The sequence below is a fragment of the Lacerta agilis genome, chromosome 6 (genome assembly GCF_009819535.1).
Source record: "Lacerta agilis isolate rLacAgi1 chromosome 6, rLacAgi1.pri, whole genome shotgun sequence".
Classification (NCBI taxonomy): Eukaryota; Metazoa; Chordata; class Lepidosauria; order Squamata; family Lacertidae; genus Lacerta; species Lacerta agilis.
Window position 1 is genome coordinate 63,423,425 of NC_046317.1, and position 18,058 is coordinate 63,441,482.

The 18,058-nt window shown below is 44.4% G+C and overlaps 1 protein-coding gene across 1 annotated transcript in view; it reads right to left on the bottom strand.

The window, feature by feature from the left end:
- The window catches only part of SYT2 (synaptotagmin 2), a 140,746-nt gene extending 123,373 nt beyond the window's left edge, over positions 1 to 17,373 (bottom strand). Inside the window, exon 1 of the mRNA XM_033153087.1 lies at positions 17,323 to 17,373. The gene's annotated coding sequence lies outside the window, so the exon portion shown is untranslated. The remainder of the gene's footprint in view (positions 1 to 17,322) is intronic.
- Positions 17,374 to 18,058: the final 685 nt, after the last annotated feature.

An 18,058-nucleotide genomic window follows, 5' to 3' on the forward strand; every position in this document is an offset into this window, starting at 1 on the left:
ACAGCCAACAGACATGCTTGTTGCCAGGTCTGCACCAAGCCAAGCTCCCTGCCGCTTCTCCCTTCCCCATCTATATCTTGGCAACTGACAGCAGTGCTCAGTGTTTGGAAGCCAGGTGAGCAATTTCATCCTGCCCATCTTACTTACCACTACTGCTTCTAAATTTGAGCGGAAGCTTTCACAGAAAAGGACAGGTTCCCTGCTTCACACAAGCTACCATGTTGGCCCAGAAAGTGAGATCACAATAATCTCAAGTTCAAGACCCCTAATAACTCTCAGAAAGATGAAAGAAATGGGAGGTGCTTCTCTCAAGGCATGGTAGCCACATGGAAGCTGATTCCATGGACTGGCTTGAGTCATGGGTGTTTGTAGGGATGGCGCAAGCAGGGGGAATCCCACCCCAAACTTCACAGATGAGTCACGTAGCCCAGATTTCATTGTTACTATTTAAAAAGCAAGCCTTAAGCCCTTGTAGAACCTTGCAAAAAGTTCAGGTGCAACATTGAGAAACTGGCCTGCTCCCACCTTCCTATGTTTTAGGCAACGAATTAGTAATAGAATTATGGGATTGTTGAGTTGGGCTCTTCTTGCGTTTGCCAATGCTGCAGAGTTAGTGGGCACAAGGGAAAGAGTAACCCCATGATGTTGCATTTCCTTAGCAGCAGCAGCTAACCTCCTAAAAATGACAACAGTTCATGAATTTCAGTAAAACCTTGAAAACCCACCTATTCCTGGTGGCTCTATCCATGAGATATATTACTTAATGCCACTCTGCCAACTTTTGGGTTGATGGACTGCACTGTGCTGGAGGCTTATGTATTGCTGATTTTATTAATGGAGTACTATATTGCTTGTTTTATTATATTTATGGTATTTTATGGCATTATTATTTTAGGTTGCACTTATGTTTTATTTTGACTCATAAAGGCAGCTTATAAATGTATTTGAATAAATGAATGCCTTTCACCTTGCAATGGTACGATTAAGAAATAGCCCTGTCTTCCACGTTGCAACAGTCATAAAATCATGGAACGGTGCCCGAGATTCAGCTAGTCCAACCCTCTGCAATGCAGGAATCTCCTCTAAAGCATCCATGGAAATTGGCCATCCAATCTCTCCTTAAAAACTTCCAAGGAAGTAAAATCCACCACCTTCGAAGGGAGTCATTGCCAATGTTTAACATCTCTTACTGTCAGAAAATTATTCCTGATGTTTAGTTGGAAACTCCTTTCTTGTAACTTGAATCCATCGGTTTGGGTCCTACCCTCTGGAGCAGGAAAAAACAAGCTTGCTAGCATTCCCATATTTTGAAGAGCAAAAAGGAGGACACAATTTTTACTTTTAACTATGGATCACCATGATGACTCTACCCATGAAAAAGAGGGCATGTCCTGGAAAAAGAGGACATATGGCAACCCAATTTATGTTCCATCTTCCATGTAACAGCCCTTTAGATATTAGAAAAAGGCTTTCATATCTCCTCTAAGCCTCCTCCTATCCAGGCTACACATACCCAGCTATCACAGCTAAGTTTTGATGCACACCTGGGGAGCCCAAATCAAAACTACCTGGGAAGAGGGTGGGAGAAAATGCGCTTGGTTGCAGTGTGAATGACTGTTTCTTAAAATTCATTACACTTATACTGTAACCAGCTAACACCCACATTAGCTAACCTATGTGGGCTTAAGGTTTGGACCAAACGTTATCCAAGCTAGGCTAATGAAAGAAGATTTCCATCAGTCCCCCGCTTGCCATTCCACCAAGCGTAATTCCTGAACGATGTGTGTAATGTGCACATTACCCAAGCAACGGGTTTTCCCATTAACATTTATGTGGCATTGTGTATGAGGCATTCCTCGGCGCTTTTATTTTCAGAGTGAGGGAAGACATGGAGCAGCATGTCTGATCCAGTCCAGTGAATTTACCGGGCACAGTTTTAATTAGAGGCAGTTCAGTTGCTAATTTCCCTGGGACTACGCATCGCTGAGTCATAGCTCCCTGCTCCCTCACATGCATATATATACACACACACACCTTCCTTTCCCACTATCCACCAATGCAAAGGGGAGCTTTCTGCTGACTGAATGACAAACTGCACCGCAGAAGAGAGTGAAGAAAGTGAGGAGCTGCAGAGTTGGCAGCTGCATCCACTGGCCTCCGCTCCATCCTCCCAGCCCTGTGGGAAGCCGGCTGCTGTGAAAGGTCATCGCTCTGACTTGACAATCAGTTTGGTTCCAGCACTAGGGGTTGAACGCAGCTGGGCATCACCTCTTGCTGCCGAGAACCAAAAAGCTCAGATCCAAAACTAGACCACCATCTAGCTGAGGTCTATTTTAATTTTTTTTTTTTACTACCAGTCTAGTAATATTAGTGACAGTGGTGCCCTCCGGGCAAAACTTCAGGGCAAAGGTTCAGGGCCCCACTCTACAGAATGTATAGAAGGACCCCCATACCCCCCAAAATGCAGTATGGCTGGCTTACCACACTGTGAAGTAAGCTGCATCCCCATCTAAAGAGGGGGTGGACTGCAGGTGGATTATGCTACCTGGCTAGTAGGGATCCTTTTAGATATGTCTAAGCAGGGATTGCTTTAGATATCTGAGTTTCTCACCCACTTCCTAGCTTTCTCATGGTGCTTTGCCCATGTGTAAGCTGGAGAGGCCCATAAATGCTTGCTCAACTTCCACACAGGCTCATTCATATCGTATAGAAGGCATGGGCACAAAGTACAAACATATATATTTTAGGTTTGAATCCAGAGGTAACGTCCACCCCCACAAAAGATCCTTTGCTTGCAGGCTGTGGCAGACAGCGCTTCCTAAGCACACGAGGTGCTTCCCCTTACCATTGCCAACAATGGAAGGTTGCTGACTGCACACCTAAGAAATGCCGCTGCTCCTATCACACAGGAACAGCTACATGCGCCATCTAACTCAGCAGCCTGTCTCCATTGTATGCTGTGTAAGAAATCTGTAATAGCACAAAATGCTAGTAGAATACACTAGCCAGGTTACCTGCAGCAATTACACTGGAAATGCTTGTTCATTTATTATATCTGTATTATGACCTTGATCCAAGGAGCTTAGGGTGGCAAGTGTAGTTCTCTCCCTCCAACATACATAGAGAGACACACTTTTATCTGGAAGTAGCTTCAACCTCCCACAAAGTTCCTTTGGGATTTCACTGGGGCAAGGTGGATCTGGACTAGGAGAAAGTAGCTTCCACACTTGCACCAATTACAGTATGAATTGAACATAAGCTCACTTTTTTGTCTTATCCTTAAAAAAAACAACAACACACACATAGCTGATGTAGAAGGTAATTAAATCATTTTTAGTTCAGATGACACTCCCTAGAAATGTGGGGCTGTTTAATGTCGACTGTCTGATGGATGCACATTAATTTGATTCTACGAACAGATGTTGGTCTTAAAGATGGGCAATACTGGTAGCCAATTGGCATTTGTCCAAAAAAGAAACAAGTCTTCCAGCTCTGCTGCTTTTTCCAACTTAAAAATGTATTTCCTATGCTAGGTGAAGACTTTCCTCTTCTTCCAGAGATTTGCCTGTTATCCTCTTGACTATTCTGGGGACATCACAGTTGGTTGTTTTTTTATGATCATGATCATATATATACTGTTGGGGGTAGTTGGGAATTTGCCATTTTTAGACTGAGTGTATGATAACATTCAATGGATGCTGCTGTTTCAATCTTTTGCATACCTTGTATTGAATGAGTTTTTGTGCTGTGATTTTTTAGCACCAGGCATCAAACAAATTGAAATCATGTTAACGATTTTGTATTTGTAAAAACACTAATGTATATGTGCTTATCTGTATGTTTTAACATTAGGTTTTTTCAATAATTTTTTAAAAAATAATAATAATATACAAGCAGTGTTAACCTAGACTTTCAGAATATATGAGACAGGAGTAGCCACCACGGTACTCTATGTTTTGGGCTGCAATTCCCGTCATCGACCTAGGCCATGGTGACTAGGACTGATAGGAGCTGTAATCCACAGCACCTGTTGCCTACTCCTGATATAGGGCAGTGGCTAACATTAGCCATACCCAGAGCACACCCACAGAAAAATCAAAAGCTATCACCCACGACAACAATGAAGGGGGTCTCCAACACCACATCCTGTCATGGTCCCATCCCATTGCCAAGCAAGCAGGGGCTACGAGTCTCTGAGGAACACTTGCCTGAGAGTAGAATCCACATACAGCATGAGACAGTCCAGACGTCAGGGAATCCAGATAATCGCAGAGCCAAGGGGCCAGATGGAATACAGGAAGCAGCAAAGTGGGGCAGGAACCACAGGCATTGTTTCCAGTATCTATCTGCTGCTGAGAGCTCAAGTTAAGAAGGCTGAAGCCAGCTGGTTCTCATCAGTGCCTTCTCCTCCTTACCTTGAAGGCTGATCAGCTACAGGTGGAGTTATTCTGCCTTCTCCCTCTTCAGGCTGCTGTTCAGCGGGTGAAGCTGACTCCTGGCCCATGACATGTCCAAGTTACCTCCACCAGCTCAGCTGGATAGGTTGTAGTGCAGCAGGATGAAATATATGCTAACGATACCTCCATTCTCTCTCTCTGACCCAACATGACAAGCATTCCCTCAAACCCATACAGTGTGGGTCATACTCCTGGCTAGGGAGGTGGAATTTTTGTGGATGATAGTGATACAATGCCCTGTCCTTCTGACTTGCAGTGGCGCTGCATCAAGTACATGGGTGGGCACAGCTGGGTTAGCATAGCACCACCCAGGCCATGCACCCTGTCTCGGTTATACATGCCAAGTTAGTCCCTTCATCCATGATCAAATCACGGATGACTGATGTTTTATTCTGTACTGAACATGAGCTTCTGCTTCTTTTCAAGAGTTCCTGGACAAGGGGAAACTCTCATTTCAGAACAGATGCAATCTTGGAACTTAGCAAAGCATTTATTTGCTTTTCTATGATTATCCACTGTATGCACTGCGCCAGGTGACATTTAGGGAAAGTTTTCAGTGCTATCTCAGTGCCTCTGAAATGCTTTTATTCCTGCTTTCTGCACAACCCAAGATTTTGCTCTTGCAATCAATTTGTGGTACAAACACATTCCGTAAAATGGGACTCAGAAGTGGCAGTTGTTTCTTCCTCTCTCTTTTACATTAGTTTTTAAACTGTTCTGTGTCTTTGCTATCTTGTCTTCAAATTAAGACGTGGGAAGATCAATTCACTGATGCCTGCGAGACCCCTGGATGTTGTGGCACTGAGAAGTACACTATGAATCAAGTCTTATTCTCTCTCTCCCTGCTCCAGCATCATGGTGCTGTCACAAAACTGCATCTCAGACAAACAAACAAAAAAAGGCAAAACTGCAAGAAAATGCTTGTTTAAACACTTAGGTGTTTTTGCTCACCATCACACTTGCATTGTTGGTTTTAGAACCCAGCAGAAGAGCACCCTCAGAGCCATGTACATTTATAATCCACTTTCCCTGAAAAGAAGGTAATATACATGGTTTTCCCCTCTCATTTTATCCCTGCAACAACCCTGGGAGATGGGTTAGGCTGAGAGATAATGATTCGTCCAAATTACCAAATGAGCTTCATATCTTAATAGGGATATGAAACTCGAGTTCAAATACTCTAACCTAGGGGTGGGGAACCTGAGATCCAAGGGCTGGGTGTGGCCCTTCATGCCTCTCGATCAGGCCCTTGTGATTCTCTCTATTCCTCACTTCCTTCCTAGCCACCCCCACTCTCCCCAGGATGAGGGATAGAGTGGTGGTACATGTGCAGAAACTAGCCTACTGTACAAAGGCTGACATTCTACCCATTGCTCCGCTCACTTATCCCTCTGACAAACTTCTGGCATGTGGTCCCTGGAAGGCTGTCCAGAAGGGAATTTGGACCTCAGCCTGAAAAAGCTTTCCCACCTGCACTAACTGCTACACTGCACCAGAACGGGCTACAAGCCAACACAGATCCAGTGGCCTCAGGTGTGTTTAATTCTGCACTGGATTTTGGCCAGTAATTTGGATAGGGTCACTCTTGTTGTAGCCACATGGATACAGTGGTACCTTGGGTTACAGATGCTTCAGGTTACAGACTCTGCTAACCCAGAAATAGTACCTCGGGTTAAGAACTTTGCTTCAGGATGAGAACAGAAATCGTGCGTTGGCACAGCGGCAGCAGGAGGCCCCATTAGCTAAAGTGGTACCTCAGGTTAAGAACAGTTTCAGGCTAAGAACAGACCTCCAGAATGAATTAAGTTCTTAACCCGAGGTACCACTATATAGAGGACTGAACATTTTAACTGAATATCGGGCTGCCATCTCTTAGTGGGTAGTTAAACTCAAGCAGATCTTTTGCCAATTTTGTATTTATTTTGATAGCTAAATGTACCCCAACAAAGCAAGCTAGAAATACAATCAGTTTCAAAATAGAATATGGAGGGGGGGGGAACCTTCTCTATCTGCCGGGGAGCTTCATACTGAACAATTCTTCCATAGAGACATACAACTTGAGCTCCCTCTAATCCTTGTAGCTTAGCTCACCGCTCTGTCAATTCCACAGGGTCTCATTCCTTGACTGCATCGTGCCGTCGCTTTCTAAACATCCCCAAACTATTGTTGCAAGGAGTCGTCATCTTTGAACTGCTCCCCTGTACCTCCCAACTAAGACAATGGGAGCAGACAGATTCAAGTTTGTGCCAACATAGCACTAAACAGCACAAACGAACAGGGAGGATTCAGTCTGGCACGGCGTTCACTGCAGCATCCATTGCAGCAAAAGGCTTATTATGGGTGAGTAATGTCAGGCAGTGATTTAAATACAAAGAACATGTTGTTTACTCTCTCCAGACCACCACTCATAGAAAGGGCCACATCCTTCTTCGATTTGCTCATGCAGGTGGATTTTCAAGGATTCACATAAAAAAGATGGGCAGGATCGAACCCTAAGCTTTTTGGTGTAGGCAGGGCCAGGCTGTAGGGCTAGATCAGAGAGGGGAAAGATATGCCTACATAATTAGGCGACACAAGAGCAGATGAGGAACTGTAGGGAGGAAAGCAAGTGTAAAATTGCAAGTGTAAAATTGTCAGTGGTTCTTGACACATTACCTTCATTTGATCTTCCTTTCGGCTCTTAGTTTGAAAGTTGTTCACATAAGCACTGCAGTAAGCTGACTGAAGCACATCATGGTACATTTCCCTCTTGGAGTGGGGAGAATTAAGGCCAAGTCTTCAAGCCACTCAGGCAAGACCAGGGAAATTGCTTTGGGAACAAGCCTGGACTAAGTCTTTTGCACACTGCAGCCTTAGCATGTTGTGGTGAAAATTGGCTTAGAACATAAGAGAGTCCTGCTGAATCAGACCAGCGGCTCATCTAGTGCAGCCTCCTGTTCTCACAGTGGCTAACTGGGTGCCTATGGGAAGCCCAGAAGCAGAAGCAGAGCTCAGCAGCACTCTCCCTACTTGTGGTTCCCAGCAAATGGTATTCCAAAGCATACTGCCTCAGACTGTGTGAAGGCACAGCATAAGCATCAGGGTTAGATACCCACACAGGGCTATCAGGTGGTGGTCTATTCCCCACTATGTAGGCAGGAGGTGATCAGCCTGGCATCCTCCAGAAGTTGTTGGGACTACAGCTCCCATAGTAAGATGCCTGAGAAATGGTCAACCTAAACGGTGCAATGTTTCTTTGGCTCCACCCACCGAGACTCATTCATAAGCAGCTTGTTTGCTGGTATAGGTGTGGGTTTTGTATTTAATTTCCTTTATGGATCATGTCTGTAACAGAAGCTTCAGCTTCTCTCTACCCTCTTAGTCACATGCGACTAACTCTGGCCACTTCAAGGCAATGGGTGGTAGTCAGCTAAGTTTCACTCACCTATTGAGTGTTTAGGCTCCATCTATACTATACACTGAAAGCACTGTTATAACCACTTTAAACAGCTTCCCCTCAAAGAAGCCTGGGAGCTGTCATTTGTTAAGGGTGCTGAGAATTGTTAGATGGCTAATAAAGCGAGATGAGCGCCGCCACCCCAGAGTCGTCTGCGACTGGACCTAATGGTCAGGGGTCCCTTTACCTTTACCTATTGTCCTCACAGAGCAACGGTTACCAGAGTGGCTGAACAATTAAAAACAGCAGCAACAGCAATAACAATAATTTATTTTTGTACCCTGCCCATCTCACTGGGTTGCCCCAGCCACTCTGGGCAGCTTCCAACAGGGTATACAGAAACACAACAGCAACAGAACGTCACACATCCCTCTTCCCAGGGAACTCTGGGAATTATAGCTCTGAAAGGGGAATAGGGGTATCATAACAACTCTCAGCACCCTTAGCAAACTACAGTTCCCAGTATTATTTGGGGGAACTTATGACTGTTTAAATGTATGGTGTAGACAGGTCTTAGTCATGGTCATTAATTTCAGTATGTCTACTTTGTGTAAGACTTTGTTGATTACTACTCAACCTGTTCCATCTTGATTTGTTTGTGGGAAGGTTATCCAACACCAGTTGCTAACTGAGAACTCATCCTGATTTATTTGCATGGAGGTTGTGTGATATTCTATCAAGCACACCTCCCCATGCATTTTGCCATCATCTTCCTTAAGTCTATTTTTTGGGGTGGGGGTGGGGAGCAGATTTGTTGTCCAAATCCACTTTAATTTGGCAACCTGAACTTGCTGTATGCAATGAAATCCTGCTGCAAAAAGCAACATTCTGGAAGAGACCTCAGGTTTGAGTATCCTGTTAGCACTTTACATGAATTTTGTAATTTCCATCCGACTGCCCTGTGGTTTCTGTGGTGCTGTATCTTTCTTGTCTAATTAATTGTTCAACACATACCTCAACTTTTCCATCCTTTGAAAGAATGTGTGAGCTCTCAGAGTGAAATCTGTTTCTCTGTTATGCTAGCAGTATCCAATGAAGTTTGGGCCATTCTAAAATGAGATTGGGTTTGGGCATTGATTTTCCCTCTCAGACTGCTCCTATCTACTAAGGGCAGGGCCTTGGAAATTTAAGAAACCATGAAAAAAACCTTCCTGGATCATTGCTTTGAGACTAACATGTACCTGAGTGCAATGGTGGTCAATCATCTACCTCCTACCACAAACTCCTCCAAAACCCTTTGCAATCACTTGAAAACAAAAATTCTTGGAAACATGGAGGTTTTGGAGAGCCTGCTGAGCATAACACTGGATGTGTGTGTGTGTGTGTGTGTGTGTGAGAGAGAGAGAGAGAGAGAGAGAGAGAGAGAGAGAAACTGTCCTGTTAGCACAAGGACTTTCACCTATAGAACATAATTTCCTCTCTTCATCCTCTTTCCTGTGCACCCATACACCACCTATCTGTTCTGGAGGTTTGGGGAAAACCTCAGAAGAGATTGGGGGGAGGAAGACCTGGTGCAAAAACAGAAATCCTTGTACCAATCATAGAATCATGGAGTTGGAAGGGATCCTCCATGATCATCTAGTCCAACCCCCTGCAATGAAGGAATATGCTTGGATGACTTGGTTGGATACAACCCTATTGGAGGAGACTATGCCGGAAGGGATCATTAGAATGTTTATATGCCATGCTATTTCTTATTTCCTTCACAGGAAATGGAGTTTACTTTAAAGCTGCTATACTGTGCCTTGATTCTCCCCTCCATCTACACACATTAACTGCCCACACTAACTGCTATGGGTTGCAAATTCGGAAGGGATTCACAGGAACCATGCAGACTTACTCCCATATCTAGTCCAATATAATAAAGGGAACCTTTTTGTAAGCTCGGGAATGAAAATGTCTGCATTAGCTAGAGAGGGTTCCAGCAGCTATTCCTAAGTCTTTTATGTTTTTGGCCTGGGTAAGACAGAAAACATTGTTTGCTCCCATTTCTGGGGCAATGGTTCCTCTCTAATCAAGTCCACCCCCCACCCCCACCCCCCATTTCTAAAAATGATCTGAGTTCATTTCTTGTGAACCCTCACACTTCAAGGCATTATGGGAATAGAAGCTTTGGACAAGAAACTTATAAAAAGGCACTCCTATAACAATTATATGCAATCATGTATACAGTAATGGAAAATAAAGCTATACCTGTCTATTTTTTGCTCTCTGGAAGATGGGGAGTCTTTACTGGCTGCGTTGGGTTTGCAATGCTGAGTCATGATAGAATGAACAGAGGATTTGCCAAGTTGGCTGGCAGTTCAAAAACCTTGGATTTAGGCCAGCTGGCCCTTAATATGCAAAGTCACTTGTTGGTAGGCTGAAGGGAAGGTTACTTCAGCTCCCAAAAGTTGTAGGAAACAAAGTCTTATAAAGAGGATGCTGAAATACAGGTACACTGGTGATCCTTGCTATGGGCAGTCTAGATTATCTGCTGAGATTGAATTAATGAATTGGTAATTGTGCCAGCTTTAGTTTATCCAATAGTTGAGGACGTTTGATGTTATCAAAATCCCATTATAAATGAAAGAAGCCATGAAGAGAAATTAGCCACTGCATCTCAGACATGGCACTTAGTCACAGTGATAACTCAGTGATGAGGACTAATAAGCAAATGGCATTTGGAGAGCAAGTCTCATGCAAGGGCTGAGAGTGTGAGATGCCTGAGCTGCAAGTTCCTGGTTTCAAGCTCATCTCAGCTATGAATTCACTAAAGGATCTTTGACGAAGCACAGTCAAGGAGGATGTTTCCAAAATAGGTGCATGGCATAAACTATCCATAGGAGAATGAGCAGAAAGGTTTATTAGTGATCATAAAGCAAGTGTTATTCTGACCCTCAGCCCCACCATTGACAAAGAGTGCATTCTCATACTGGCCTGTCTGAAAATGCTGCTGTAAGAATTGCTGAGGTAATATATGCCACACACTTTAAGCACTCAAAATGTATTTATTTATATTGGGTTGTATCCAATGTACTGCTAAGCAACATGTCCCTTTAGTGTTTCTGTTTGCAATGGAATTTCCCCCCTCTCTCTTCCCTCCACAAGCCTCCTAAACCTGTTATAGGCATTTCCCCGAACACTCTGTGGGATTGTGCGACTGCTAGACATCTCCAGATTCTCCACTTTAGCTTCGCCCTACTTAAATGTTGATACAGGCAGCCTGGAAGCTTTGTTCCTGGGCGACACCACAGGTGCTTAGAGCACTGTTCAAGATGGAAGGAAGATAAAATACCTACAAGAGAAGAATGGCTGATGAAGATGATGGACTATGCCAAAATGGCAAAAAATAACCAGGAAGATCAGAGATTAAGAGGACATGAAATTTAATAAAGAATGGGGGAGGGATTTATGTTACTTCAAAGAAGACTGTAAACAATTAAAAACATTGGCAGGATTTTTTCTAAAAAAAAAAAAAAAACTTGCCATGTAATGAGCACTGTGGTGAGAATTGAGTTTTAAGAAAACATGGAGAACATTATATGAAGGAAAAGAATAACTATGGAAACCATGGAGGGAAGCCCAGTGATTCATAGAATCCTATATGTATATGAATATGACTTATTTGTGACGTTAATTGTTAAAATTAAAAATGAATAAAAATATTTTTAAATAGAGCACTGTTCAAGATGGTTCGTCTGTGAGTGAGTATTAGACAAAAGGATTTCAAGGAAGACTATTTGCATTCACTATCGGTTAGAAGATGAAAGCAGCAGGAGCTTCCCTTTCTAGTTGTCCCATGTTTGTTTGTTTTTTCTTTTTTACTGTGTGACCTTGGGAAAGTGACACTCTATACCTTAGTCATTTCCAACTGTAAAAACAAGTTGCTTGAGAATGTGGAGATAAAATGCATGACATACAGTCATTGCAAAACACTACTAGTTCTTATTGCAGTACAAAGACTGCAGATATCTCAGCAAATGATGTAAACTGGTGAGACATGATGCAGCAGATGGCAGCTGACCCCCTGCCATACACACCGTTTCTGGTGCGGCAGGGAGAGGGGAATCTGCAGCAAGAAAGGAAGAAACAACAGCCTGTCTATCCACCCAAAGAGATCATTTGTTTTGGGAACAAAATAAGTGCATGTGTCTAATAAAACACTGTTTAACAGGCTTCAGGAGACCCACACATATTGTTGCTGTTGGCATCCATCTGTCTCTAACCTTTGGAATATACTCAGACCACCATGGGGAAATAGTGTGGCTCTTAGGAAGTTTTTGCAAGCCGGCACAGCTATGTAGCCATGAGTGATGCTGTTAGGCAGGATTTGTGGAATGTAGGAGGAAAGTTATATGTGTCCAGAATTCTAGGTCTCTCAAAATGAATGCAGGTACCTGGATCATACAGGTGCCAACTGTACAAAAGCAGGAGGCGCTCAGTCATCATACAAAGCTATGTGCTGAACCTTACTATTAGGACAAAATGTCCTTGCATCAAAACGCCAAGCAGAAGAAAGCCATCAGCTACATACAGGCTGAGGTTTGTAGCAGCAAGTATATCAGAACATAAGAATCGCAATCAATGGGTCAGCCAGGATTTATTACTCAATCAACATGCAGAGCAAAAGGCAGGTTAAAGGATACTATATAATACACAGTATCAAAAACCATTCTAATTATTAAGTATTAAAAGTCTAGTATTGATAAGAGTAAGGAGTGCTCTGCTGGTTCGGACAAAGGCTTCGATTTGTGAAGCATCCTTTACATCAAAAGGGGCCAGCTAAATATCTCCAGAAAATTCACAAGGATAGTGCAAAGGCAACAGCCCTCCATGGTTGTGTAACCACAGCTTCTGGTATTGGGAGATAGACTGCCCAGGTCATTAGTAGAAGTTTATAATGAGCTGCTAAATTGTAGTTCAGATTCTTCCACTACCATGAATGGTTGTTGTTGTTGTTGTTGTTGTTGTTGTTGAATACTTGAAAGCTCATTTCCATATTGTTCAATACATGACCTTAAATAGTTGGGTCTTGCTGCTTGATAAAAGCCATTGAGTCCCATTCACATTTCAGCAAAATGCCAGAACATTGTCAAATGTGTCAAAGTCCTTCTTCCCATTTTCTCTGAAAGGGATGAGTGAGTTAATGACTTTGAGTTGACAGATGCCTGATAGTGAGCCAAAGACACAAACTGTGCTTCTCCTGCAGCACTAAGACCTGACCTTTTGGTATAAAACTCTATGTGTTTTAATTTGTTGGAAGCTACCCAGAGTAGCTGGGGTAAGCCAGCATATAAATAAATCATCATCATCATCATGGTCACAATCCAAAAGTTCAGTCCATTCAGTTATGGCCAAGGTGCATGGTATTGCAAAGAGAGGCCTCCAAAAGAACCATCTCTTCCTCCTCAGTCTGCTTATTCCAGTTCTTGCCTGGGGCCTGCACATTGAATAGAAGTTGCTCAGTGTCGTCTGCCTTAGCCTGGAGTATTAACATATGCTGATTCTTTTCTCCTGCTGCTAATTGCCTGGCCACACAGACATATGTCAAGAACATGCAGTTGTGGTCTGATGAGAATGAATGCTTTTCCTCATTCCATGCAGACATTCATCACCCTCCTACCCCATAGCATGACACTATCGTGTCTGCCAAGCAGCCAGGTTTCCCCATACTCCCAGGAGGCTTCTCTTGACCATTGGAGTCAGCCTGCTGAAGCTTGAGCAAGTTGGAAGAAGGGGTCAGCAGATATGAAGAGGAAATACCTTTTTAGACAGCTTTGGGGAAATGACCATTGACTCCCATGCTTCATTTCCCCCATTTGCTCTTGCAATATAACAGTAGCTGTATTTCAAAAGGCTCTGGGATTCTAAAGTGAGTCACTCACACTGCCAGGTGATCTATGTCTGCTACCAACAGGATGGTGATAAAGACATTGTAAATGCTGATTTACTCAGCCAGCTGAACACTGATGGGGAATAGATCCAGGCTGCAGAGGAAGCCTGGAGCACCTTCTGGCCTCTATGCTTGATACACTGCTATGGAAGAAACACCAGGGTGGAAATGCTGGGGACAGTTTCCAGAATGCCACAGTGCAGGCAACCACTTACAACAGCATGGCATCCTCAAGAACCACATTGGACAGAATGGCTTTTATGTATAGGGAACATATAACATGAACATACTTTCAACTTGGATGTTTACCATGATCTCCAGCATTTCAAGCAAGTTATAACTGAACGGGGGTACCTGCAGTAGAAAGGGATGGTGTATAAATCAGGATGACTCAGTCTTCTTGATGACTATGCTGACTCTCCCATGCCAGCTAGCTTCAGAGAATATTGTGGTTTGAAAGGACTTTCACACAACAGCTGTCCATTTTAGTGATTTTTCATCTGAACTTTATGCCATAGGATCTTCTATAGGGGCAGTTAAACTACATCATTCATTGATGCTCCCCTGACAGTTACATTCTCATTAAATGTTATCTCCAACAGTGGGATCCTCCAATGACTCCCATTCTCAAATCCACACCAAATATCACATAACACACCCATAAACACATACCCCTTAAAATCCGGCCTTTCCATGTCCATTAAAAACCTATAATCACAATAGGACATGGAAAATCCTGGGTATCCTGGTACACACTAGCTTCATTTTTACAGCCACCCATGTAGATTTACTGAGATAAAAAAATATATAGAAAAGCACACGGCAAGATCCCTAACGCAAGGATAGACATACTCCTCATCCTGTGTCTGGACTACATACAGTGTACACACTCCATAGACATTCATGCCTCTAGGTCAGCATTGAGTATTAGGGCATTCACATTCCTATGTCACCACCCCACCCATGCAATATCAATAGCTGCAGAGCTTACACTCTAAAAAAAAGTACTTCACACATGACAGTTTCTTGATCCGTGTTCTCACAGCAAAATCAAAGCATACCGGTAGTGATAGATTTATTCCATCACCACCCACTCAGAGAGATGCTCTCTATCTAGGGGGGAATCTCATGTATGATGAAGCAGTCCAGAGGGAGCCATCTACAGAGGCAATGGATGGATGCAGCAGCTGCACCAAAGCCTTTCGAGGACCTCTCCACAAAGTCTTTTCTTCCCTGCTTTATGTAAAATTGCTGAGGGATTATCTGGCGCTAGAAAAACCAGATCATTTTACAAGGAGCCCCCCAGCATTATAGCATCCAAAAAGGGCACACAGAACTATTGCAGACCCATTATAGCTAGCAGTATGATGTATAGCAGTGGAAGGAGACTCACACTGAACCAATAGCAGCATCAGAAAAGTTAACCCAGGAGCACTGGCAAGAGTCTTATGCTGCTCAGACCTGAACTCTTAAGAGTGCAAAGCAGCCTTGGCACCCATATAACAAGGCCATCTAGGTCTGGAGTAAATGACAGCAAACTGGTTCAGGCTGTGCGTGTGTTCCAAAAGGAGACTGCAGCAAGAAGGGTGAACAAGGCCTTATCAGGAACAGACGGAGCTAATGACTCAGGAGCTGGAAAATCGTTATCTCCCATCTCATCTTGTAAGCACTCCAGAGCTATAATAGACTGGGAGCTTGGAAAGTGACTTGCCCTGTGCCAGCCAGCCAAGAATCAGCAGACTCATCCCCAGAGTTCTCATCCTGCAGTACCCCTCAGAGAGTCAGTCAACAGTTACATTTCCTCCTCTCCTCCCCCCCAAAACCCCCAGAAGATATAAACTGTCTGAAATCCCCAAGCTCCCCCTATCCCTTATTCACAGAGCTCATTGCACTAAAATATAGAGGCAGTTCACACTTTCTGAGTTTCTCTGGGCAATCATATGCAAAGGTAAAAGGCTGGGTGGAGAAAGGTTTGTGTAAACTGGGCAGTGCATGCAGTGAGCTGGTAGCTCTATCCATGATTGCTCATTACCTCTCCTCAGCAATTGCACCCATGGAGTTATGTGTGGGCTCACCATAGATACCACCCACTTCATGCTAACCTCTCTGCACATGGCTGTGTCCCTGTGCACACAATCATATATTACTAACAGCAAGTTCCACCCAGGTAGAAAGGCCACTTTAATTTGCATGCCCCAGAATGCCACACACAGCGGTTCCTTCTTTTCCTTGCAGGTTCTCTCTTTCCCTCTCAATTCCTCTTTCTCACACCTGACCCTATTGGTCAGTGTTTAGACATTGATGCATCTGCCTTTTGGTGCAGTGGATTGTTCTGTTCCCAGTTTTGTTTTTCCCTTTTGGGAACCATCTTACCCTGCTGAGCGGGAGCAGAGAGAGCTGAGTCAGCATCTCTTCTAAGCAATGTCAGGGAGAGTGATTCCCCGCCTCAACCATTGCGGACAGGCACAGATTTGAAATACAAAGGCTCCATATCCCAATAGACTGACTTCTTGCAATGAATCACAATGCAATGAATCAAACCCACTCCAAAGGTGGGTTCTTGTTACGCTTTAAACCTCATAATCATTAGATCTGAAACCTGGTGTTTTCTTTAATTCTGCAACCCTTCCGTTCCTGCATCAGGAAAGTTAGCGATGCACTCTCTCCAGGGAACCCAGCTCTGTATTCAGCACATTGCACCAGTATCTGAGTGCACTAGTGGGATCTACATATGACGTGCTGCAGATCAGGTGCATATAAACCTATTGTGCACATACCATCCAATCGGCAGCATTTTTAGATTGCAGCATGTCCTGAAACAGAACATGTTGTACAGTATATCTGTACATGTGTGTGCATATGCTAATTGATCCACTTTGGTGTCTCTGCTTGCATGACCCTCTTCCTCTGCATCTGTCTGGACTATAACCTTGAAGGCGAGGTGGGGGCATGCACACCAGGTAATGGTATCTTGAGACTCTTCCCTGGGATCATTAGGAACAAACACGGATGGGGTCTTTTTTGTTGTTGCTGTTTGCTTAGATGCTTATATTCTAAGGCACAGCCCGCTTTCTTTCTTTCTTTGCTCCAATCAGAAGTAAACCACCGGCCACTTTTATCATGGATCTCCATAGTACTGTACCCCGAAAAGGAAGATGCCTTGCGACAAACCGCCGCCAAGCCACAGGGAGCTGTCCGTTCAGCACTCCTGGCCAAACAAGATCTGGTTGACCGTCCGGTCAGCACCACGGCCAGCGAATTCTCTGCTCAACTGCAGAAAGCTGACGAGTAGATCCCCACTAGCTTCTCTAAATAACTCCACTTGCTGCAGTAAACTTAAAAGCGAGGGGAGGCGTTTTGTTGCGTTAATCTTGTTTCTCTCCCCACCCTTGCGCTCGCCAAACCTTTTTGTCCCAGAGCCCCGTTACTACTTAGGGAACGATCAATCACCAGAAGAGGCGGGAGGAAATGGGAAGGTCTGGTTTCTGATGCACCCCGAAGTACATCCTCGGGCACAGTTGCAAGCAAAGAACAAGAAGGAAAGTGAAACTTACTCGCTCGCCGGTGCGGAGACACACAGATACACACAAGCGTCCGCACACACAGAGTCCAAGGCGGGCAGAAGACTTCGAGCCGGCAGGTCAGTCCCTCAAAATGCTGCAGTTGCTTTTCCCACCCGCCCCTCCAGGGCTCCCGTACGTCGCCGTATTCTGCGGAGCTCCAACCTCATTGGCGGAGAGGTGGCTCAATAGAATAAAGCTCCTGCATTAATTGAGAAGGGGCTCTCTCTCTCTCTCTCCTCCGCCTCCGCCTCTGTGGTGCAGTTCATTATCCAACCCTGGAGGGTGGTTTTAGCCCCTCCCCTCTATCCCAACTCCTTTCCAAGCGCCCGCAGTGAGACTTGCTGAGCTTTGCAGTCTGAAGCAGGCGAGGAGGAGAGCGGGACGCCTGCTTGATCAATGGGGGCGGCGCGGGGGGAGCCAGTTAAGACAGCTGCGGTGGCAGCGAGTTGGGGGGCATGGATGGAGGGGAAAGGGTGTGTGTGTGTGTGTGTGTGTGAGAGAGAGAGAGAGAGAGAGAGAGAGAGAGAGAGAGAGAGAGAGAGATGCTTCATAGCAGGAAGACGTTACATCAATACTGTACCCCAAAGAGGGCAAATAGGATTTCAGGGATCATGCATTGATATGCTACGGGTCTTGCAGTGCTGCTCATACTACACAGGCAGCAGCAGGAAACGAATTGTTCTGTGCGCTCCCAGCTGTAAATAAAGGGGAAGGAAACTTAACAAGG